At 44.2% G+C, this 25,243-nt stretch overlaps 1 protein-coding gene across 3 annotated transcripts in view; it reads left to right on the top strand.

Annotated features, from left to right (window-relative positions):
• The first annotated feature begins 1,006 nt into the window (after positions 1-1,006).
• Positions 1,007-25,243, top strand: part of bcl9l (bcl9 like) — a 127,183-nt gene continuing 102,946 nt past the window's right edge. For all 3 annotated transcript variants that reach the window (XM_080730994.1, XM_080730993.1, XM_080730992.1), the window contains exons 1-2: positions 1,007-1,101; positions 1,673-2,264. The gene's annotated coding sequence lies outside the window, so the exon portion shown is untranslated. The remainder of the gene's footprint in view (positions 1,102-1,672; positions 2,265-25,243) is intronic.

Below are 25,243 nucleotides of genomic sequence, written 5' to 3'. Positions count from 1 at the left end.
CCCAGACCAAAGAGATGTCTCTTTGGTCTAGTGGTTAAGATATTGGACTTTCACGTGGGAGACCTTGGTTCGAAGACGGGTGGGGAGGTTCGGATCACCTCTGTTACATTGGTGCCGTGACCCGGATTCGGGCTTCCCTGTAGAAGGAGGTCAAAGGGGGGTGAGTGTGACGGAGAGAGTCGCAGCCCCAGCCTTGAAGCCTCAAAAGTCTAGTATCTCCCCCAGACCAAAGAGACATCTCTTTGGTCTAGTGGTTAAGATATTGGACTTTGGTGTGGGAGACCCGGGTTCGAAGCTGGGTGGGGAGGTTCGGATCACCTCCGTTAACACATACATAAATAATGACAGACTGAGATGTAATAAATAGACAGTGAATGCATCAGAAGACTCAAGGACATGGCAGTCTTCAGTGCATGCTGTATTCAAATTAATACATAATTTAAAAATAAATGCATACAGAACTCACCCCAAAGCTCGCATTAATCTCAACTCCTACACTCATCACCAGCATCCCCCCACTGGGACTGATGATTAGGAGTCCACGCACACAAACACACACACACGCGCGCGCACACACACACACACACACTAATTATTTTTATTTTTCCAGACTAGAAGTTGAGTGAGCAGCCTACCATTACCAAATACAATATGTTGCGTGCACGACACACACGCACGCACGCACGCACACAGGCACGCACACGCACACACACACACACACACACACACACACACACACACACACACACACACACACACACACACACACACACACACACACACGTTGCATCGTTCACCTGGGGGTATTTTGTGGACGCTTGCCCTAGATTACCACCAGGGGGAGGCCTCTCCTGAAATATCAGCGAGAAAGTTATACAGCAGATCTTCAAGCTCACAAAGCTTGTAGTTATAGGTCTGCTATTATTTCTGAAGCGCAACACCGTCGTGCGACGAAGCATACATTGGGTTTAAGAAGATAATCTCATTTCAGCTCATTTTAAACGGCGAGCCTCGAGGATTCCAAAATATTTCTGTTTTGTATGAAGATGTGATGTGATCATGTGAGAACAGGAAACTGCAGCTGACCAATGAGATTATGAAGTAGGCTACTAGTGACTGACTGATTATTGATTGATTGATTGGTTGAGTTTGAGGGCAAAATCTGCTAATATTCATATCTAATATTAATAACTAACATGTCTGCGTGTCACCATCCTCCACACCCAAAAAACACTTAAAACAGTTGCATCCAGAACAGAACATAGGCCTACAATTAAACTGTTGACATATTGTCATAATCAAAATCACATAATAATATTGGACAATGTCAGTATCAACCTACAATGTCGCCCTGTCGCGGTCAAATTTGAATCCTATCTTAAAATTATTTATCCATCTGTAACTCTGAGAATAATAATATACAAAATGGAACCAAAATGGACACGAAAGATTCCCCTTGTATTATTCTCAGAGTCAGATTTAAACGAACAGAGGATTTTTTTTCTTTCTTTTTTTACAACAGGCTAATATTACCCTCATTGTCAGTCTCAATATGGACCCCTGTGGCGATTATCATTACAATGACATACGGATGGATGCCTGCGCGGCCACACCAGTATAATTGCCTCTGACTGTGTGTGTGTGTGTGTGTGTGTGTGTGTGTGTTCTGCAGATCTACAGTATCATGCACTTTCTTCTGTGTGTGAAACGGCAGCCAGCGTCCTGCCCTGTCTGTCTGTCTGTCTGTCTCACACACACATAACAGTGGTGGAGCTGAAGTCATGAACCGCTGCAAGGTGACGCGTCCTCCTCCGTCTTCTTGAGCAAGAAAAAAAAAAAAAAAAAAAAAAAAACTTCCAATCCAGGAGAGAGAGAGACAGAGAGAAGAGAGAGAGACAGAGACGCCGTCGGGGTCGTTTTGTTGTGTTTTGTTATTTATTGTGGGGGGATAAACAGCTCTACCCACTACCCAGTCAAACCTACCTTAACCTAACCTTCCCTCTTACTACACCTACCGGCGGGGGAGTCGCTCCTATCCTTTAGACTACTAGGACCAGGCAGCGGGACGCTCTGGTGCTTGCCTTGCGGTAGCCGCGCTCCCGGAGGTGGCGACACTAGGCAGGCAGCGAGCGGGCGGGCGGAGACAGCGGCCACTTCGGGGAATGAATGTACGACTGGCCGGCCGTCAGTCCTCCTCCTCCTCCTCCAGTCATCACCGGCCCTCCGCTGACATCTCAGCCGCCAGGCAGCAGCGACATGACGGGGTACAGTGAGACACACACACCGCCGCCGTTCTAAAATCCACTTCTTATTTTTGTGTTATTGGGGTTGGAGAGTGGTAACTTTGTGTTCACTGGAGTGTGTGAGTGTGTGCGGGGCGGGGGGTCTCGCTGTTACATTGTAACAAAGTTCCAGCGGATCCCGTTAGCTATAGCATTGCGTTGGGTTCAGGGCTGCTTGCAGATGTTGTGGTGGCTAGGGGTGTTGCGTCGGCATCGGTGGGCTGTTGAATTGCGTGACTCCAGGGGTCACTGTTGAGCGAGAGTCCTCTGACTCCTCTCCCCCTGTGTATTTGAGGTGTTGCTGGTCTGCGCGAATTATTTTTGGTGTTTGTTATGGTATGTATTTAACAGATAATGGTGAGGTGACATGACCAGTTTTGTCGAGGTACAAACGACTTAATGCATTACTGCCTTTTACATGAAAATAGGGGAGTTTTCCTGTTGATGCAAGGAGGACCTTAAATAGTTTAGATAACAATCCAAGATTTCTTTACTTCTTTCTTTATTTCTTTACCTAACTTCTCGCTCGGCTGCACAGCAATAGGGGGAAATAATTGGCGACAAGGGGCCGTATTTGATAGGTCACCAATTTCGCTGTAACGTCGGCAACGTCAGCTTTACAGTAACGTGAATTAGCATGATGCTAAAGTAGTTAGCTCCATGGGAGCTGTCTGTGTCCGTCTGGCGCAGCTGCACTCCAGTCAGCACAGCAGACGGGTTGACAGACATCCCCGCACGTCAAAGACTCTTTAATGTCAACTTGACGCTGACAAAAACAAACGCACAAGAAGAGTCCTTCCTGCCATACTGCCATGTTTGTCACCAGATGTTGTTTAAGTTCTCCACTAGCCTGGCTGTGGCTGTCACACTGTCACTGCTAGCTGAAGGTGACAGACGGAGCTCAGCAAGCTTCCTTCAGTTCAGTGGGGGGGTTTTGCTAATATAAAGCAGAGGTTATCACACATTTAATGTCAAGCACACCTCCCCCCAAAAGACATTGAGAAGATTTGTTTCCAAAGACAACCACCATAAGGCACTGTTTTCCAAACACTGGGTCGGGACACATTTGTGGGTCAGGGATCCATTTTTGTGCGTCCCTTATTTATTTTTTTTGTTTCCTACATATTTTAATTATTATTTCAAAAATCCCCTAAAAGCTAAGATTTTCACGAATATTTTTTTTTGTTGCAATGATTGAAATGAGAAATGTCATTAATAAATAGGCTACAGAAAAAGATGAAGATATTCCATAAATTAGAAAACAAATGTTTTTAGAAGTAGTGAAAATAGCCATTCTACAAGCTTACTTGTAGATCTGCTATTTCCACTAGTTTGGGTCCCGGGCAAACATCTAATTTCTTTTTTGGGTCACAAGCTAAAAAGTTTGGGAACATAAGGGAAGGTCTTAATTAATTGTATCAGATTTGGTACAGAATTTACAACTGTCTTCTAGACTGTAGGTGGCAGGGGCTGGTCTGTTTAGTAATTCTTATACAGTACATTCTCTTTTTGGAAATTAGAGTGAAATTAAACCACTTCCAACCTGTTGTCCCTGTTTTGGGCATGTCATAGGCAAAACTGTTCAAAATTAGCTGATCTACAAGCTCACGAATCTGCGATGCGTTGCGAGTTTTTAGATCGAACCCCCTCAACCCAAGGACCCCGGGGGGTAACCGCACAAGAACCACTGGGGTTTACTTTGATGGTGACATATAAGCTGTTAACTGTCCTGTCAGTTCAATTGGATATAGAAACCAGCTTAACTCTTTACAGTATGTGTTATTACAACAACGCTAACATGTTCATAAAGACTCGAGTTGAAGCCTAAATACTTGGTGAGTGTGCCTGTGCATGTATGTTTGTGAGTGAGTGAGAGAGAAAGAGAGAGGGGTGGATGATCACAGTTGACTTTGACTAACCATTTCCATGGCTTGTAGCCAGCTCAGCCTGTTGAATATGGTGTGATTATGCTGCACTTCAGCCTATTCACTGCTAGTGGTAATATAATCTTTCCATCAATCAATCAGCCAGGTGTGACTGTGTGTGTGTGTGTGCGTGCGTGTGTGTGTGCGTGTGTGTGTCTGCGCATGCATGTGTGTGTGTGTGTGTGTAGTCTGTGTACGGTGTACGTGCACAATATGCCAGTGAGCTATATATAGCACCTAACAGAGTTTGCAACTTGATCTGAATTGTCTTTGAGGGCTCCAACAGCCTACTGTGTGGCTTTTCAAGTGCAAGTGGAAGCAAGCCTAGTCCGTGTCTTGCAGATGTAATCCTGGGTCATTGTGTCCAAAGCGTTTTCTGTGTTCTATTTACGAGTTGCTACGCATTCCCACTTCCGACAGCCATGACTAGTGTTGCTTTGTGAAACAAGATGAATAATGGAAGTTGTGTGCAAAGCATAGACAAACAGGAGGCATATTAGTCATAATGTTAATGAAGTTCATTGGGATTTAATGGTAAAATGTGATTTGTTCTTGTAGCCTGTGTAGGGGGCAGATCTACTGTGTAAACCACATATATGTTGGGAGACCTGCACTTGTGGTCACTAGTAGTGGCCATGCATATTGAACAAAGTGGCATCGCCAATTTGTACAGGATAATATCAAGTTGTTAGATATGTTTGATAGGATCATAGATAGTAGGGAGAAGCTGAGGACACAAAAAGGGAAGTACATGTAACACAGTTCTCTAGCCGGAATCAAACCAGGGACATTGATTGCAATGATGTGTTTCATGAGCTATCCATTCAGCTACTGGGGGTATTATTTTAATGAAAAAGGGAGAAATAATTTGTCTGTCTTCTCTCTATTTTGATTGCTAGTGCATTTCTATAGCGCCTTAATCCAAAGCGCTTTGCATTCACCCATTCACTCTCGCAGTCACACACCGATGGCGGGGTAAATCATGCAAGACACCACCAACCTGCTCATCAGGAGCAGTTAGGGGTGCAGTGTCTTGCTCAAGGACATTTAGACGCTAACCCAGAGGGAGCTGGGGATTGAACCAATTACGTTCCATATACCACCTGAGCCACTGCCGCCTCGAAGTGCTCCAGTTGGACTCGAACGCACAACCTTTGAATCACATCTCAAGTGTTTGACTAGAAGTCCAATGCGCTATCCATTGCACCACGGAGACACCTGTTTCTTCCTTCAGTCAGTGGTTGACATTCTTCATAATTCATATGAGCTGAGAGACTGCATATACTCGACATCACAACCTAGCTGTTATTTGGAATCTTGGAATCTTCCTGATTATTATTTCTTTAGTTCACAATAATATTGATTTGAAGGAATAAGCACATGGCAGCCACTGTCTACACACACACACACACACACACACACACACGCACACGCACGCACATGCACACGCACACACGCGTACATACACGCAAGCCTAGGCAGATTTGATGCGCTGTGCTGACAAAGTGTTTCTTATCAGGTTAGGTGATCTGAGCGCATGGGGTGAGTTACAAGAAGCACTGCTAAGGTGAGCTATGAAAAAATAATGTGTCATCGAGAAGGTTTCCACAAGGCACAATATACCGTGACAGTTCTGGACTCCACAAATAAGGGAAAAAAGCCATGTGCTAAGCTGCTGTTTACATTTATTTTTCAGACCCATGTTTCGGATCTGATCTATTGGAATGTCCACCGACTGTTGCCCTTTTCTCTTCCCCTTTTTTTTTGCATGGATACAGTGCAGTATTCAAGCGTGAAATTCTTTCGCCGCCTGTCCCGAAACCCTTGCGTACCTGGTTCTGCTCATGCCATTATATGCGAACGTTCTGCAAAAAATAGGTGAACACTCCCATCTACAAGCTCACACATTGTGACCTTGTAGATCTGCTATTTTAGCGATTTACTGTAGAATTATTTGTGGGACACATCCGGTTAACAGCAGACATAGAAGCTCACGTTGCGTCGCAGATGCAACCGCCCGGAAATGCTGCACGCCTTCTGCGCAATGCATGATGGGACGTTGAAAAGTTGTGGATAGACTTCTAGTAGTGAAAATAGGGACCTTTCTGGATGGTCACACTTATAACTGCCTCTTATTCGGGGCCCGGTTCATCTGCTACAATGGTAACGTCCAGGAGTCGTTTGAAACACCGTAGAATCCTGTTGATTACCAACCTCCCTCATCCCAACTTAGCCATCAACCGAACATGGCATGTTTTCAGCTTTGTGTTGTTGCTATTGATGATGCACCAAATCAAAGACACCCTGAAGTGGTTCAAAGAGTCAACATAAAGCACAGCAGAGCTTCAGTAAGTAGCAAACAAATAGGTTCAGACCAGGCCTGGAATTTCATCATTTTAGGGGCAAGGCCACTTGGCCTTTGGTGTTGTCCTTTGTTTGAGGGCACAAATGCCAAATGCCAGGGCAGGAAGGCCATCAAATAAAACACAATTTTGGTACATTGAAATGGGTCAAGGATGGGTCAAATGGGTCGAGGATTTTAAATGTAATATGTAGACTGCAGTGAAATAAATGAGTATTTACGATCTGATCCATGTTCAGCCCTGCACAAATAAAAGAAAAATGGGGACTCACCAAAAGACACTGGTGTCCACATATTGACAAGACAGAGACAGAGGAGAAAGTGGTACAGTCAGCTGGGACATTAAAGCCACTGTGGCCTCAGTTCATGCCATTTTTTGGAGGGGCACAAGGCCAAACTGTGGGGCAACGACGGCCATGGCCTTCATGGCCTCCCTGAAATTCCTGCCCTGGTTCAGACAATACATGTGCAACAAAAGCACTTTTAAGCTTCAAGGCACCCAGCTAATCAAAGTCAAACGTGTCTTTGACACAGCATCTTGGTTGAACATGAGAAACTATGGACTTCATATATACAGTACGTTGTATCGGATTGTAAGACATTTGTTTTTGATAATTAACCTTTAGAGCAGTGGTCTTCAACAGGGGGTCCGGGACCCCGAGGGGGTCCTCAGGGTTACTACAGGGGGTCGAAATCTTCCAATCCTTTTTATCCAATCCTGAGAACTGTAGCCAAAAATAGCAGATCTGAGGCGTTGTAGATCGTCTATTTTCGGCAAAGAGGTTTGGTGTAGAGGGGAAAAAGAACAGACTAAGTACAGAGTAAAATATCAAGTTTATAAGGTAATAAGGTTATAAGGTTAAATATCTGAAAAACACAAATTTACATGAATCCAAAATACACTGATGATTGTGCTGTCAAACGATGACACTATATGGAATCTATGAAAAGGTTGTGGGGGTCCCTGCTTCATCTCTCTCTCTCTCTCTCTCTCTCTCTCTCTCTCTCTCTCTCTCTCTCTCTCTCTCTCAACTAAGGGGTCCTTGGCCTGAAAACGTTGAAGACCCCTGCTTTAGAGCATCTACTGTATAGTGACTCTTTCCACAACCCATTTGAATGCAATCAAATTGCTGAGCTGCAGCTCTTTTGACTTTGTGAATTCTATGTCTGACTGTTCTTACACTGTGTGTTCACATTGTAGTGAATATGTTGAAGGCACTGACCAATGACCATCACGTACAGACCACATTTATTTCCGTATAATGCAAAGTTGGCAATTTGCATCTCCTCGGTTTCAAACCAGGAGAACAAACTGCAATAGCAAACCTTTTTTTATTCATTATTACCGGTGGCCAAATATAGCCGCTTGTGGCGACTATAAATGGTTCCTCTGGTCGTCTACCAGAGCCAGCTCAGTTATCGGGGCCAAAACTGCAAGCTAAGCCAAGATACTATAACATAGCTGATATTGTGTTCTGTAGATCCCCTCGGTGTAAATTCACCCCGCAGTTGAAACCCCTCCAACACGCACGCACGCACGCACGCACGCACGCACGCACGCACACATACGCTTCGAAAGGGAAAACGGATGATGTGTATTCAACTCTCATGGTCAAACCGGCGAGAGGATTGTACGACTGGACACATAATATTACACACTGAACTTGAACGGAAGTACTGTTGAACATGAACCATGTGAGGTCTAAATGTGTAGGTCAGAATAGCGATTGGCTCTTTGTGTCTTTCTTTAAAATGTGTTCACAATTCTTTGTATTGTTATTATTCTTATTTTGCGATACTTTTCCATAATTGCGACCGTAGGCATCTCTGTCTGTCACGCTGTGGTTCTATGGGTTTGTCTGTGGTTCTATGGGTTTGTCTGTGGGTCTATGGGTTTGTCTGTGGGTCTATGGGTTTGTCTGTGGTTATATGGGTTTGTCTGTGGTTATATGGGTTTGTCTGTGGTTCTATGGGTTTGTCTGTGGTTCTATGGGTTTGTCGCTTTGACATCATGCTCCGGCTTGATGTCCCTTTTATGCCCATATATGAAGATTGCTGATATCATCACGAGTCACACTTGCAAATTAATTACGTCCTTGTCCATTTTATGCCCATATATGGAGATCCCTGTCCCGATGTCATCAATATTAAGCGCATATCTGGGAATGCCCATTTTTGGTAATATGTGGGCATGTTCTGACATCACATTGTTGACTATCATGCAGGGGTCTGGTGCAACTGGTCCGATATACATCACTGGCCAGATGGCCAAGAATTGGCGCGACCTCGCCCTGTCGCCCTGAGGCGTCTTACTAGTCAATTAACCCATTAAAACCAGGAAAGCATCTGTGTCATTTTAGATGTTTGCGTTGGCTTTTCAAAAATTGCAGATATACAAGCTCACAGATATTTTTGAGTGTGAGAACTACTGGTTTATTAGAAGGCATTCTGTAGAATCGCCTTCATGGTTTCTTTCGCGATTAGTTACTTTGATTAACTGTGTCACACACAGACTACTGCTGTCCTGGGTTTCTATCCTATCAGCGTATATTCCATTCATCCAGTGTGCTAACACAGGCCTGAAGCAGTCCCCTGATTAGATAGCTAAAATAAAAACACAGCAGTAAGACCTACTGACCTACATAAAAAAAGTATAACGGCACGGGCACACTATGGCAGTGTGGAGGAGTCTAGTGTAGGATTGTAACTGAGGACTGATAATGTCCTTCTCCTGGGTGATGAGCTTGTACTTTACACCACCCTACCCCGCTAAGCCTGTCACAATTATTACATAACCTGATAGGGCATTCACCAAATATTCGAATATTCGAATATTAAAGTCACTATTCAACGTTGTTCACCGAAGTCGAATATTCGCTTTTTATATTCGTTTTTTTTATCGTCTTCTCTTTAACACATGGGAAGCCAAGGTTTCTAACATTTCTAGCTGGTCCTGCTGCCGTCGTTCACTTACGCTTTAATTTTGAAGAGCCTCGGAAGCTTTGTGCGTGTGCACGTGAGTATCCACTGACGATTGAGGAGGATAATCCATTTGTTTACAAACGCTTGCGAAACTAAAATCCAAACCGGGCCGACCATCGCGGTAAAGTGTCGCCGTGAAAACAGGCAGATCTCTGCTTCCATGGCGTTCTTTGCACCTTATTCATAGATAAAGCTGTTTTTATGTTTCAGCCTAGAATGGAAGTCAATGCAGCCTAGACCATCCAATTTTGCTTCTCTGCGAGCCACGGTATGACGTATGGACGACCAGGGTCTTTCACAGGGAACACAACATGCGCGCAGCAGCACGCTGCACAGTTAACCCTTTGTCTCGTTCCTGAATGAGACAACTCCTTTTGGCACAGTGACCTCCAGTGGCCTTATCTTGTTACTGAACGAGTTTGGCCCCTTGGGTGTTAAGCTTGGCTAGATAGAAAGTCATAAAAATGAGTTGTCAATGCCCCTGGTGGATGAATTTGTTAATGCTCTATACCAGGGCTTCTAAAACCTTTTTAGGCCATGACCCCCAAAAAAAACATATTTGAACTGGGGTACTGGGGACCCCCACCCTGACAAGCACTTGGAATTGTAGGTACTAATGTGACTCGGTTCCACAGATAAATATTGTGAAAATAGCAGATCTACATGCTCATAACGCCTCGCAACAATTTTGCCTCTTGCTGACTTAATATTTGACAGTTTGACTTATGAAAATAGCAGACATACAAGCTCACAGTGCGTCACATCGCGATGCTACAATGCATCTCGATACATTGTCATGAAGCTTGTAGATCTGCTATTTTCACTACTGTAGCTTGACACTCTTGTACGACAAAGTATAGTGCATTAAAGGAGTAGTTCACCCCCAATATGACCTTTTTCCTATTTATTACTCACGCCGTGGAGACTTGAGTTCTTATTTTTAGTTTTTTGTCGCATTCCTAAGACAAAAACGTCATTACAATGAATTTACCCCCATTGATTCCGGTTGGGGCGGAATCAATGGGGGTAAATTTACTATAATCAAATTTTTGTCATAGGAATGCAACAAATACAACAAAATATTATTGGACTCAAGTCTCCATGGCGTTATAAATAGGAAAAAAAAGTCATATTGGGTGTGAACTACTACTTTAAATAAAAAGCAGGAAGGTTTCTGCCTGAGACCAACGAAATATAAAAATATGCCCGTTGCATCATTAAGGCAAAGACTTACTTAAAAAAGACTCTCTGACTTTGTAGGACCATTATAATGAGCTGGCTTTCTTTCCTATGGCACAGCCTGAGTCTATCAAACCACACATTCAGGTCAGGCAGGGAGGCAGTGATCTGAAGTGTCTACCATGTAACCAATAAGACTGCCTAATCGGGAGATAAGCGGCCACCAGGTCGCATACACAAACTTTAGAAGGCAATGGTAGCCAATCAGGAGGGACTATGGGAAATGGCACAGATCCATGTTGTTGACATGACTTTAGAGATACTGTGTACCACTTTGCGTGACTTTAGGGCAAAATCTGTAGGAGCAGTGTCCAAAAATGTGTTTTGCAAGAATCGGCCTCAGGTTGGTGCTAGAAGAGGGCCATGTGAGAAATGAGGGGTGGAGGTTGTGGTTTGGCAGCCAATGAGTGTGTGTGCAAAGTTTGGCATGGATAGGGGCAACGGTGGCGGAGATATGAGTAGGACAAAAGTGTGATGTGTGACGTGAGTCTAGTGTCCGACCGATAGACTTTTTTGTGAACCGATACGATACAATACAAGAGAGGGGGGCCCATCACCGATACCGATACGATACCGATATAAAATATTTTTGAAAAAAAATATATATATATAATATATATATATATTTTTTTCAAAAATATTTTATATCGTTTTTTTTTTATTTTTTTTTCAAAACTTTTTTTTTTTCAAAACCGTTTTTTTTTCATATATTATATGAAAAAAACGGTTTTGAAAAAAAAAAAGTTTTGAAAAAAAAAATGGAAAAAAAAAAAGTTTTGAAAAAAAAAAGACTAAAAAAAGACTAAGCTTATTTCCATGGGAAAACATTTAGCTAACATTTTAGACTCTGGCGTGTTGGTGAAAGAGGACTGGCAAGCTTCCGGAATTCTGAAGGACGCTTCCTTGTGCGTCACACAAGAAGTGGACGTTCGGTATTCCAATCAGATGCGGGACTCTCTCTTTCCCAATTGTCTCCTCATGCCAATAAAGCTCCTTTTAACACATCGACTGCCCAACAGGTGGCGCCAGTCATCCCCAATTGCGCCCCCATAGCACTTCCATAGAAGAATACGAGGCCCTGTTGCGTCAATGCATGCGTGATGACGTCACTTGGTCACATGAGCGCAGACAGGATGTTATTGTGTAACTTACTGTAAGGGCTAGTGTTGATCATAGCTGTTCATTGCCGATCAAAATTTGGACATTATGCCGCATGCGGCCACAGTTTTAGCCATAAAACAAACATCAGAGATAAAGGGCGTTAAAGATGGGGAAATGCATTGGAGTATACGGACAAAAATGGCCGCGCGATGCTCTCAGCGTCGACTCGAAGCGATTAGCGGCTAATGGGCTACATCCATGCGCAGCCACAACCTAAAGGTGAGATATAAAGCTATACTGTAAACACAGTAAACGCGTCCAACGCGTCGTGGGCCTCCAGCGACATCAAAGAAATTGTCGCGTAGACACCTCGTGGGCACCCGCTGTGTTAATTGAATGCAAGTCCCGGAAAAGACACGCTGTGATTTGGTCAGTAGTCACCTTGAGTGGCAGAGTGCCTTCCACACTTCCGCCAGTCCTTTTTTACCAGTCAGGCCAATGAACTGCAGCAGCGGATGAGGTATCTAGCTTTTTGAGCGGTGGTCACACCGTCTCCTATACGTGGCCGTGTGTGTATGCGTGCGTGTATGCGTGTCTGTCTGTCTGTATGTAGCCTGAGTACCGCTGGGTGACCAAAGAGGTGCTGTTGAGCAGCCTTGAAATTGACATGCATGTTTGCAACACACACACACATACACACTCACGCACACTTGGGTTTGATTTTTATATCTGTGGCTGTTGTATCCTGCTCACCTGCCAGTGAGGAGCCCCCACCGGGAGGACGTAGACTAGAGCCTCCGTCATACTCCTAGCCCCGCAACACTCCATGTTGACAGGTGCCGCCCCAGCCCATAGGCAGTGGTGTAAAGTAACCAAGTACATTTACTTAAGTAGAATTTTGAGGTATTTGTACTTTACTTGAGTATTTCCAATTTCCAATACTTTTACTTCTACTCCACTACATCTCGGATCCAAATATTGTACTTTTGTTAATGCTTTTAACCCATTTAGACCTGAGGCCGATTCTGAAAACGCCTTCTAAAACCTAACCTAAGGTTTCTGAAAACCTTCAATTTCTTATTCCAAAAATGTAAAATAAATTATGTTGCTATATGTATAGCAAATACTGATGTGACACAGACGTAGCAGCCGGCCTTAAGGGTAATACAACGTATAGGTAGCAGCAGGTCTAAATGGGTTAAAGCATAAAATCATTAAATATGTCAGTAACCTTCCCTGTGCAGTTTGTGATTATGACGCCTAAATGGCTAAACAGAAATTAAGCTTGTATTCATATGTTCCAGTCTTCAATGCCAAAAACACAATTAAATCGTTAATCACAATTATGTGTGTGACAATTAAATTGTCGGTTTAAATTTGTAATCGTGACAGCTCTCCTTCAGCTCAATATTCATTCCGACCACTCACAATGGCTTGTGATGCGACGCATTATGAGCTTGTAGATCTGCTATTTTCTAAATATTTTTATACATTTGAAAATGGGACGCACAGGTCATCTACAGGTCAGCTACTGTATATCCATATATGGAGTCCGTGAGGTCAGATATAGAGGTATTGGCCATATGGAGATCTAGGTGATGATCCAGTCGTCCAGTGTTGTGATCTTCATATATGGAGATCCAGGTGATGATAGTCTGCTCCACACATGGAGATCCATGTGTTCTACCAACTTTCTGTCTTGGCCATATATGGAGCCTGACATGAGGCTTGACTTGACACACAGGTTGTCATAGTAAATGACACCTATGGTCGCAACGATTTACAATTTAGGCATTTAGCAGACTTAATCCAGAGCGATTTACAATAGCAAGGTAATCAATATGTACATCAACATCAATACATCAAATGCATAGAAATAGTAATCTAAGAAAACGTAGGTAGGTAGACCAAGCACCTAGTAAAAACCTTATGAAAAACAAATTAAAAGAAAATGCCTTGTATGGTCATTGACAGCAAGTGCTACGGTAAGTGCTATGGGCTATTGGGTGGAGTCTGAAGAGGCGAGTCTTCAGACCACGGCGGAAGCTAGGGGTCTGAGTCTGCTGTTGTAAGTGCAACAGGGAGTTTATTCCACTGTTTTGGGGCCAGTAGGGCAAAGGGTCTAGGGCGAGTGGATCGTTGTCCTAGGGTTTTTAGCGACGGTTCTGTCAGCATCGCTGTGTTAGCTGATCTGAGTGTACGGTGGGGTTGTAGGGTTCGATCAGGCTTTGAAGGTTTGGAGGTGCCATACCTTTGGCTGCTTTGAAGGCCAGCATCAGCGTTTTGTGCTCTGTGCGGGCAGCAACCGGGAGCCAGTGGAGGGAGCGGAGAAGGGAGGAGACATGTGAGAATTTTGGCTGGTTGAAGCCGTGTGGTGGCATTTTGGATCAGTTGGAGAGGCTTAAAGCTATACTGTGTAAGTTGCTCATTGAATGACCGCGTCCGCCTGTGCCTCGCCGAGACGCATCCGTAGAGGGACTGTCGCTTTTTCATATTATTAATTGTATGCACTTTAGCAGCCTGTTCAACACAATTACTTGGCAATTGTCCAGAGGGGAAGACCAACTTTTTACACATTTAAACCAAAACACCCTCCCTCCCTCCCTCCTCCTCATAGCTTCCTTATGCATGTCACTTCAGCAGTGGTGTGCTGTGGGTCTTACAGTGTGTGTGCTTGTTCATTTGAGTTGACGGGAGGCTCGCTGAGCAGCTCTGCTTACTTTCACTTCCTCTCTCGCTGGTCTCCGATAGGGCTGGACTTTACATCGATATTGTGACATGACATTAGATATCATCTGGGATTTTGGATGTCGGATGTGTATATTTTTTTGGCACTACGTTGAGAAGTAGTTCCTAATGTTTGAATGACTGGACCATCGTACGTTTCTTTGAGTTTGCAATATGTTAAATAGGGTTTGAGGTGTTATGGGCTGGTTCAAAAGGTGGGTTAAAATCGCCATGGGGGCATCGGCAAGAATGCCAGTTGAAGAGTGGGTTGCCATTTTGTCATGGTTTATTTCTATGAATAACAGATACAAGAATACATTAGATACAATATACATTATTAGATACATAATTATACAATACACCTTAACCATTAGATACATAATTATACATTATACAATACACCTTAACCATTAGTTATAATAATTAGCACTCTGGGGGGGAAGGGCACTTTAGCATAAGTACTAACTACCAATACGCAAACATGGGATATAACTAGTTGCTGCACAATACTATGGCCAAGGTCCATAACTTAAATCACATCATCTCTAAAGGTATAAATACAAACAGGTAGATAGCAATGGCAATAATAAAATACAACATGCAATATCATGAACTCTCAAACAAATACATTCCAGCATTACAAACTCACTTCAGTGACGCATAACATGATCGACTCAGGCCTGGGCTCTCAGGAAGGTGTTTACTCTTTGGCTGTTGAACTAGGACTGAGGGCACAGCACAGGCAGTATATATATACCTGGCCAGTAATGAGGTGTGAGTGGGTGCAGGTGTGGTGGATCAGTGCAGGTGAGAGATGGGTGGAGCCAAGTCAGTGATATGCCAGGAGGAGAACTGGTGACTTTTCTACAGCCGCCCCAAATACGGATAGTATTTACTACTGAAAAGTCATGCTGTGTGGTGAGAGTGTTGGCCGCCCCATGAAAGGCTGTGAGGAGGCGGAGTAGGAGACTTGAAGGGTGCCGGGCTGCAGGAGGCGGAGTAGGGGGCTAGAAGGGTGCCGGGCTGCAGGAGGCGGAGTAGGGGACTAGAAGGGTGCCGGGCTGCAGGAGGCGAAGTAGGGGACTAGAAGGGTGCCGGGCTGCAGGAGGCGGAGTCGAGGACTAGAAGGGTGCCGGGCTGCAGGAGGCGGAGTCGAGGACTAGAAGGGTGCCGGGCTGCAGGAGGCGGAGTCGGGGACTAGAAGGGGTGCCGGGCTGCAGGAGGCGGAGTCGGGGACTAGAAGGGGTGCCGGGCTGCAGGAGGCGGAGTCGGGGACTAGAAGGGTGCCGTGCTGCAGGAGGCGGAGTCGGGGACTAGAAGGGTGCCGGGCTGCAGGAGGCGGAGACTAGGAGGGTGCCAGGCTGCAGGAGGCGGAGACTAGGAGGGTGCCGGGCTGCAGGAGGCGGAGACTAGGAGGGTGCCGGGCTGCAGGAGGCGGAGACTAGGAGGGTGCCGGGCTGCAGGAGGCGGAGACTAGGAGGGTGCCGGGCTGCAGGAGGTGGAGACTAGGAGGGTGCCGGGCTGCAGGAGGCGGAGACTAGGAGGGTGCCGGGCTGCAGGAGGCGGAGACTAGGAGGCTGGAGGCGGGGCTGTAGGCAGAGATGGGGGTGTCAGAGGCAGGGTTGAAGGCGGAGCCCAAGGCGCAGGAGTCAGGGTCAGAGGCGATGCCTGGGCTGAAGGTGGAGGGGGCCTGGGCACTGCTGGAGGGGAGGAGGATGCAGGAGGTGGAGGAGCCCTGGGCGGCGCTGCAGGAGGAGGAGAAGCCTTGGGTGCAGGAGCCTGAGGAGGAGGAGGAGTCTTGGGTGCAGGAGCCTGAGGAGGAGGCGGAGTCTTGGGTGCAGGAGCCTGAGGAGGAGGCGGAGTCTTGGGCGCAGGAGCCTGAGGAGGAGGCGGAGTCTTGGGCGCAGGAGCCTGAGGAGGAGGCGGAGTCTTGGGCGCAGGAGCCTGAGGAGGAGGCGGAGTCTTGGGCGCAGGAGCCTGACGAGGAGGCGGAGTCTTGGGCGCCGGAGGCTGACGAATAGGCGGAGCCCTGGGCACAGGAGGCTGACGAGGAGGCGGAGCCCTGGGCACAGGAGGCTGACGAGGAGGCGGAGCCCTGGGCACAGGAGGCTGACGAGGAGGCGGAGCCCTGGGCACAGGAGGCTGACGAGGAGGCGGAGCCCTGGGCACAGGAGGCGGAGACTGAAGGAGCCCAGCAACAGGAGGCGGAGGAGGAGACTTAAGGAGCCCAGCTACAGGAGGCGGAGATGGAGCCCGGGGCACTAGAGGCGAGGAGGTAGGAGGAGCCCGGGGCACCGGAGGCTTTACAGAAGAGGCCTTTGGAGGCCTGGACTGGAGGGAGGACAGTACGTGCAGCATTCGGGTGTAGTTGTCCTGCATTCGGGTGTAGTTGTCCTGCATTCGGGTGCAGTTGTCCTGCATTCGGGTGCAGTTGTCCTGCATTCGGGTGTAGTTGTCCTGCATTCGGGTGCTGCTCTGCAGGAGCTTCTGATTCGTTTGCTCTTCCATGGCAAAAGCTCTAGTTCCGGGATCGAAGGACCATGTAAAGTAGAAGGTTTGAGGTGTTATGGGCTGGTTCAAAAGGTGGGTTAAAATCGCCATGGGGGCATCGGCAAGAATGCCAGTTGAAGAGTGGGTTGCCATTTTGTCATGGTTTATTTCTATGAATAACGGATACAAGAATACATTAGATACAATATACATTATTAGATACATAATTATACAATACACCTTAACCATTAGATACATAATTATACATTATACAATACACCTTAACCATTAGTTATAATAATTAGCACTCTGGGGGGGAAGGGCACTTTAGCATAAGTACTAACTACCAATACGCAAACATGGGATATAACTAGTTGCTGCACAATACTATGGCCAAGGTCCATAACTTAAATCACATCATCTCTAAAGGTATAAATACAAACAGGTAGATAGCAATGGCAATAATAAAATACAACATGCAATATCATGAACTCTCAAACAAATACATTCCAGCATTACAAACTCACTTCAGTGACGCATAACATGATCGACTCAGGCCTGGGCTCTCAGGAAGGTGTTTACTCTTTGGCTGTTGAACTAGGACTGAGGGCACAGCACAGGCAGTATATATATGTTACAGTATGTTTGGGTAACTCAGGACGTTCATTGTAAGAGCGCTTGTTTCGTTCACCACACACTAATCACCACCAGATGGCGACGACAGCCCATAGACAGCCATTCACTAGTGCAGGCGCTGACGTCACTCGTTTGCGACTCCCTTTCTTTATTTACTAGCCTAGCTGGGCGGTGTTTAGCCATTAGCTTAGCCATTAGCTTAGCCATTAGCTTACTATGAGCGTTTATCTTGGGCTTGCCCAGGCCTTACGGCCTGGGCATAAATATAACGATTGCATTCACCACGGCTTCGTAACTCGCGCGGCGCTCCGCCGGCCGCGCGGCCCTGGCCCGCTCTTCGCGGCCACTCGCGCCTGCGGCGCTCGGGGGCGAAGAGCAGGACCAAGGTCCGCTGGCCTTCGCGCCGCTTGCAATGTCGTGGACAATCATGGGCTCCGCCTGGAGGACGTTGTTGTGGGCGACCGCTTGTTCCGCCCCGTGCGGCACCGCGAGTGCTCCGTTTCTCGGCCGTCCTGTTTCTCTAACATCCGGTGACATATATACCTGGCCAGTAATGAGGTGTGAGTGGGTGCAGGTGTGGTGGATCAGTGCAGGTGAGAGATGGGTGGAGCCAAGTCAGTGATATGCCAGGAGGAGAACTGGTGACTTTTCTACACAATATGCTTAGTAAAGTCGCTTAAAATTGCAATCCTTTACAGAAACGTTAGTGCTACTTTCTTGTTGTTGTTGTGTTCTGTCTCGACACTTTATGTATATATATATGGTATATATATATTTTTTTAACTTAATTGCTCTGTATGGTTGATTCTCCTGTAGTGTTGATTCTTCTTTCTTGTTTGTTTTTGTTGCTTGGCTGTACACAACAGTCCTTTTCTTTTTTTTCTTACTGTCCTGTAACCTGTAATTGCTGTACCTTCTGAGTGACTTAATTTCCCCCTTGGGATAATAAAGGTATCTATCTATCTATCTATCTATCTATCTATCTATCTATCTATCTATCTATCTATCTATGATATGGCATAAGTGTTGTCTTCTTCTGGTCTATTCACGTAAAGGAGGACTTTCTCTGTTTTAATTTGTCTTCATGCATAATTATATATATACTGTAATTGCTTGAAGATTACTGTTGTAGCCTTCTCTGTCCCAGCTCTGCTGGTTGCTTTTCAATAATCCCTGGGTTTGGACAGATCTGGGGCAAACTGCATTTTCTAGGCATTTTTGGTTGAATAGCTTTCTTCATGTTTTTTTTATTGTGGCTTTATATGGCTGCTATCTTCTTAGCCAGGTCTCTTGTAAAAGAGATTTCTGGCGAAAAAAAGAAAGGACCTCACTAATGCTCATTATAAGACGCCACCTTTCTGTCTACTCAGGCACTTCTGTGTCTCAGATGTGGGCTGTGAAAAGTTCAGAAACCTCCTCCTTACCAGTGTCAACATCAGTGGTAATTTCAAACTATAGTTCATACAAAAAAAAAAATAATCATATTGATCCAAGACCAATGGCTTCTATTTTTTTGCGTGCTAAATTTCCAGGAATAAAAAGTCTGTACGTTCTAGTTTGGAATGTACTGGTTGGAATAACGTGTTCCTTCCACACGCCATCGCCGAGTCATCGGAACAACGCTACACGCCTGTTCCGACACATTGATGTCGATTTATTGATGTATACCTTGCTATCGTAAATCGCTCTGGATTAAGATCGTCTGTTAAATGCCTAAAATGTAAAATGTATCCCTAACCCTAAACGCACATGTAGCCACATAGTCAGAGAAATGAGACGTCAGACTGACGTATTCCTTTCCTCCCAGTTCTCATCCTCTACGTCTTCATCCACTTCAAGGTTTTATACTGTATGATTCATTCATCCTCAATAGCGTCTTGGGTTGGTTGAAGAACGGCCAATCTCTCAACTCTGCCGGATGCTCAAAGACGCACAGAACACACTGAAATATCTACTTCCTTTTTTCTCAACTTCCAAATCAAAGCCTGTGCATTATAAAGGACTGGCACAGAAATTATCTTATCAAACATCAAAAGGCATAAATGCAGTATGAAGCAGGCACTAAAGAGTGACCATAATGGACATGTTTGTATGAAAGAGAGGTTTTTGCTTTCTTTGAGCATCTGGTTGATTAGACAAGCTCTTATGATGTGTTTCATTAAAGTGGTGCAGAGTAAAACATATCTTAAGTAAGATACAGTATCTGTACCTTTTTACTCAAGTATGGCTTTCAAGCACTTTATAGACCACTGTATATCTTTCCATGATTAACATTCATTCCATGATTAACATTTAAAGGATAATTACTGACAGCTATTTGTAACATATGCTTGACTGTCAGCTACCCTCACAACCAAAACATTTTTAAAATAATAGTATGATAAATAACACTTTAACCAACCAGTTTCAAATTCCTTAACACAGGGGTCTTCGACGTTTTCAGGCCAAGGACCCCTTTCTTGAGAGAGAGAGATGAACCAGGGACCCCCACGACCTTTTTTCATAGTTTCCATATAGTTTCATTGTTTGATAGCAAAATCATCACTGTATTTTGGATTCATGTCAATTTGTTTTTTCAGATATTAACACTTATGTTGCAATGATTTTTTCCGGCCAATGTCCCGCGTTGCCATGGTTACCATAGACTTCCATGTAATTGTGCAAGTGTGTAAAAAGTGCACGCCCATGCCTAGATGATGCACCACGTGTGTAGATGCTGTTCACAGCTTTCAAACAAAAAAATCCGCTTGGAAATCCGTGCAGGCATTCATGATTTATCAGCCATTATGTTTTCTTCAGATGTAAACAAACATGGCTGCCATGTTTGAAAGAATGGGTTGGTATGGGGGTTAAACATGCAATTTCGCGATTGCGATCATGCCTAATACATTTCTGGGGGTCCAATTTTTTTTTTTGAAAAAAAAAAATTTGAAAAAAAAAAAAAACGGCCCAAACTCGGGAAACTCGGGGTTGGCACAGCACTAGTACCAATACAAACTCGGGAAACTCGGGGTTGGCACCATATGTGTTAACCACTTGAACCATCAATGCTTAATACATTTGACCTTTCACTCTGTACTAGTCTGATCTTTTACCCCTCTAGACTAAACCTCTTTGCCGAAAATAGCAATTTTTGGCAAGTGGTTAATGTGAAAAAGGGTTTCTATCACACAAAGATTTGGAGAACCCCCTGTAGTAACTCTGAGGATCCCCTAGGGGTCCCGGACCCCCTGTTGAAGACCCTTGCCTTAACGGTTTCTGTTAAGGAATTTGAACTATGAATATTTTGTTCATGTTTGTTGTCACATTCTTGTGTTCCCCGCCACATTAAAGTTATACCATGTAACTTTTTTTATAAAACAAATCTTAAAATTGTCCTAACTCTTAAATCGCTAAAGTTTAAGAACACCCACTCCGTTATTTTCAGCTTCTGAAGCCTTCTCTTTATATGTTTTCTATGATCCTGACCGGGGTCCGGTTTTCGCGGAAAAATTACGTCATCATACACTACCGGCCAATCACAGCGAGGGTTATACACTGCCGGCCAATCACAGTGCATCTTGAAGTGGGGTCGCTAGCTATCACAATAGGGCGGCCATATTTGTAGGCGCCCGTGTGTCTCTATCAATACTCGGGTGAAACACTCCGTTTCTCCGGAATGCCTGAACGCACAGGAACCAGGGACCCCTCTAAAGATAGATCTCGGCGAGGTGGAGGCAGACGCGGGGGTGACGCGGGGGTGTGAGGCCCGGTCCGCGGCGAAAAACGGACGAAAGACGCGGACGCTACTGACCACTAGTTGAGCAACTTACACAGTATAGCTTTAAGTAATTTATGGCCCCCTGCTTAATCTGTTTACCCCAGACAGGCTACAACGATACTCAGCACAGCAGATCTACAGTCTGTTATTAGGAAATACATATTACCGCCCAGTGTGCTGGATGGTCTCCATAATTTACTCATAGAAGATTATATTCACCCGCATTTGGGTTCTTGTAGCAACGTCTTGACTGCAAATGCAGCAGGCAGCAGGTGTTATTTACCCTAAGTCCCAGACGTTCCTCCATTATACAGATCCTTCTAAAAAAATTAGAATATTGTGTGAAAAAGCATTGGAGATGCCCTAGCACCCCAAATCATAACTGACTTCGGAAACTTCCCACTGGACTTCAAGCAACTCTGACTTCAGAAGGTTGACATTTCTCTATTATAAATCCTTGTTTTGAGTGGTCTCGTGTAATATTGTAATGTTTTGAAATATGGACTTTTGATATTCATGAGCTGTATGCCATAACAAATCTAAAATGTAACAAAAAAAAGGTTTGGAATAATTCACTGAATGTCCAATGTATCTAGAATATATGAACGTTTAAAGAAATATATGAAAGTTTTCAAGAAGGTTTACTTTTACACAATATTCACATTTTTCGAGAAGGATCTATAAACAGTAGCTGTGAAAGGATGTCATTTTAGATCATGGGTCTTCAACAGGGGGTCCGGGACCCCTAGGGGGTTCTCAGAGTTACTACAGGGGGTCCTCCAAATCTTTGAGTGATAGACAGTTTGTAGATCAGCTATTTTTTGGCAAAGAGGTTTGTGTAGAAGGTTAAAAGAGCAGACTATGTACAGAATGAAAGGTCAAATGTATTAAATATTGAAGGTTCAAGTGGTTAAATATCTGAAAACACATATTGACATGAATGCAAAATACACTGACGATTGTGCTGTCAAACAATTAAACCATATGGAATATATGAAAAGGTTGTGGGGGTCCCTGCTTCATCTCTCTCTCAACTAAGGGGTCCTTGGCCTGAAAACATTGCTATTCAAAAATAGCTTGTACATCTGCTATTTTTTTAATTACAATCCTGAAAGTGTTAGAACTACTAAAGAAGGCATTTGTCGAATCAGTCCCTGGTCTTAATGGGTTTAAAGGTCATGAAAAACATTAGAAATTCACCCTTTGTCAGTCTTCTGGTTGGTCCCTGACTGACCAACCAGCAGGCTCTATCTGCCTTGTCCCACCCTGGTTCCGCCTTTTTTATGTTGAATTTGCTAAAACATAATTTTTGGAGAAATAAAAACATTTAAAAACATGCTGAGTCACTATACTGCCACTGAGCAGCTCCATTTTACTGAAACCAAGTTTGAAATTAGAATTGAACACACAGAATAACAATATGAAGCAACTGAATTAAAAAGTTAGTGGATGGGGTGTCCCACCGAATGTCCCACCAAGACACAGCAACCAATGGGTGTGAAGAGGGGCAGGACAATGGGCGGGACTTGACAAAGGGTGAATTGTGATTCTGTACAACCAACCATCTAATAATAATTTTGTAAATTTATTTTGGAATATGGAATGTGTTCCAGGGGCCACAAGAAAGCTCCGCTGGGGTTGCATTTGGCCTGTGGGCCCCGCCAGTTGAATATGAAGACTGTATAATTTTGCTATCTTTGAAAAAAAGAAAGGGAAAAAAACACGATATCTTTATCACATTTCAGTATTGATTGCGACCGTCAGGTCGCAAGTTAGTGAAGTTTGAAAAGCTCCACCGGCTGTCCCTCCGCCAGTCCCTCCGTCTGTCAGTCACGTCACGTCACACTTTTGGCCCTACTCTTATCTCCGGCACCGTTACCCTATCCATGCCAAACTTTACTCACACATTCCTGCAAAAATATTCAATCAAGAAGTGTATAATTATCTTTGTACAAGCAGCGAAAACATTATGATATCAGATTTATTTCCATATCAACCAGCCCTATAGTCTCAGCCTACGTCAATGTGACAATTTGGGTAAAGTGGCTTCTCTTCTCTCTTCTCTCTCTCTCTTTCTCTACTTGTTAATTGGCCACCACTAGTTTGGAAGCTGGCAAGATAATCACGTTAGATTTATACTCGGGAATAGGACATTGTGTACATCCTTTTATGTCCCCTCTGGGCACTGGCTTCCTCTCCTCCTTCTTGTTCTTTTAGTTAGTGCAGTTAAAATGGTTATTTGAACAGTTGTCTCCTTAAATTTGAGGAAACCTGCAGTCTAATTGGGGTGACTCCATAAAGCTGCGTCTAGAGACCACTTAAGAACAGTTATTCTCAACCTGCGGGCCGGGGACCGCTGGTGGGTCGTGAGGATATACTGCAAGTGGGCCCCCCCTAAATTATTGTCAAAACACTATGATTTTAAAGATAATATAGCCTAACTATAATATTTGATGATGATCAAAATGCTTGTACAATAAGATAATACATGATATTTTCTCTTTAAAACGTTGGAAAATTAGTTTTCATCGATAAATTAGGAGGATTAGGATTAGGATTAGGATTAGTAGGATAATCGATATGCTAAAAATGCTTTGAAAATGCACACGGCCTACAGTACCCATCATCTGACCACTTAACACTGCAGCCAAGTGTAGGGATGGGATGATAAGCGTATCGTGGAGATGTCATTTATCGTGATATCATCCTCCATCATGCACTGGGATCAATTCACCTTTTATTTGCCAAGCTGCATATCCGGTAGTACCGGTACCACTTAAACCCTCCATAATTGGTAAAAGGTACTTACTTGATACAGTATTTTTTTTCCACTTTCTATCAAATGTCTTTGCCAAAAAATAGCCGATCTACAAGCTCACAACACGTTATGAGCTTGTAGATCTGCTATTTTTTGGCAGATGTTCCGCCCCAGGATAATGGATCTTGATTGTCGCGATAATATCGTAAATCGCGATTTCTTTCGTCACAATAATCATGATATGACATTTTCATATCGTTCCATGACTCCCATCCCTAGCTAGGGCTGTCACGATTATGACATTTGACATGACGATTATTTGTCTCTCATATAATTGCGATTAACGATTTAATTGTGTTTTTGTCAATGACAATTACATTTCTGTTTGGCTTTTAGGCTTTTATGTTGCACATGGTAGATATGACACATAACCTAAATATACAGAGAAATTACTGACATATTTGACAATTTTATACTTAAAAAAGAACATTGATAGCCGATCTATGAGCTTGTAGATCTGCTATTTCCACTATTTTTGACTCTTTTTTTAAAATATATGAACGTTTTTCAACATGGAAACGATTATGACGATTATGAAAAATAATCGCAATTATGTCAAATAATCACGATTAGTAGATTATGTAATAATTGTGACAGCCCTATCCCTAGCCGAGTGTCTAGGACTAGGTGGAGGCATAGAGCGGCCGCTTGGGAAATGTATGGTTCCTGGTTTGAATCCCTGGCTCCCCCTTTGGTCGGTGTCAAAGTGTCCCTGAGCAGGACACTGAACACCTTACTACTCCCGATGAGGTTGATGCTTTTCCTGGTTTCCTCCGTCATCAATGTGTGTGTGAATGGGTGAATATAATGCACTTTTTATAAAGGCGCTAGTACAGTATATACATTTGGGTTCATTTTATTTTTACTTCTTTCTTTTGGCTTTTTGCCTTTATTGACCAAGGGAGGTCCAGTAGACTGACA

The sequence above is a fragment of the Nannobrachium achirus genome (assembly GCF_963921795.1).
Source record: "Nannobrachium achirus genome assembly, chromosome: 8".
NCBI lineage: Eukaryota > Metazoa > Chordata > Actinopteri > Myctophiformes > Myctophidae > Nannobrachium > Nannobrachium achirus.
The sequence above is the reverse complement of the archived record's forward strand: the minus strand, read 5'-3'. Positions and strand labels throughout refer to the sequence as shown.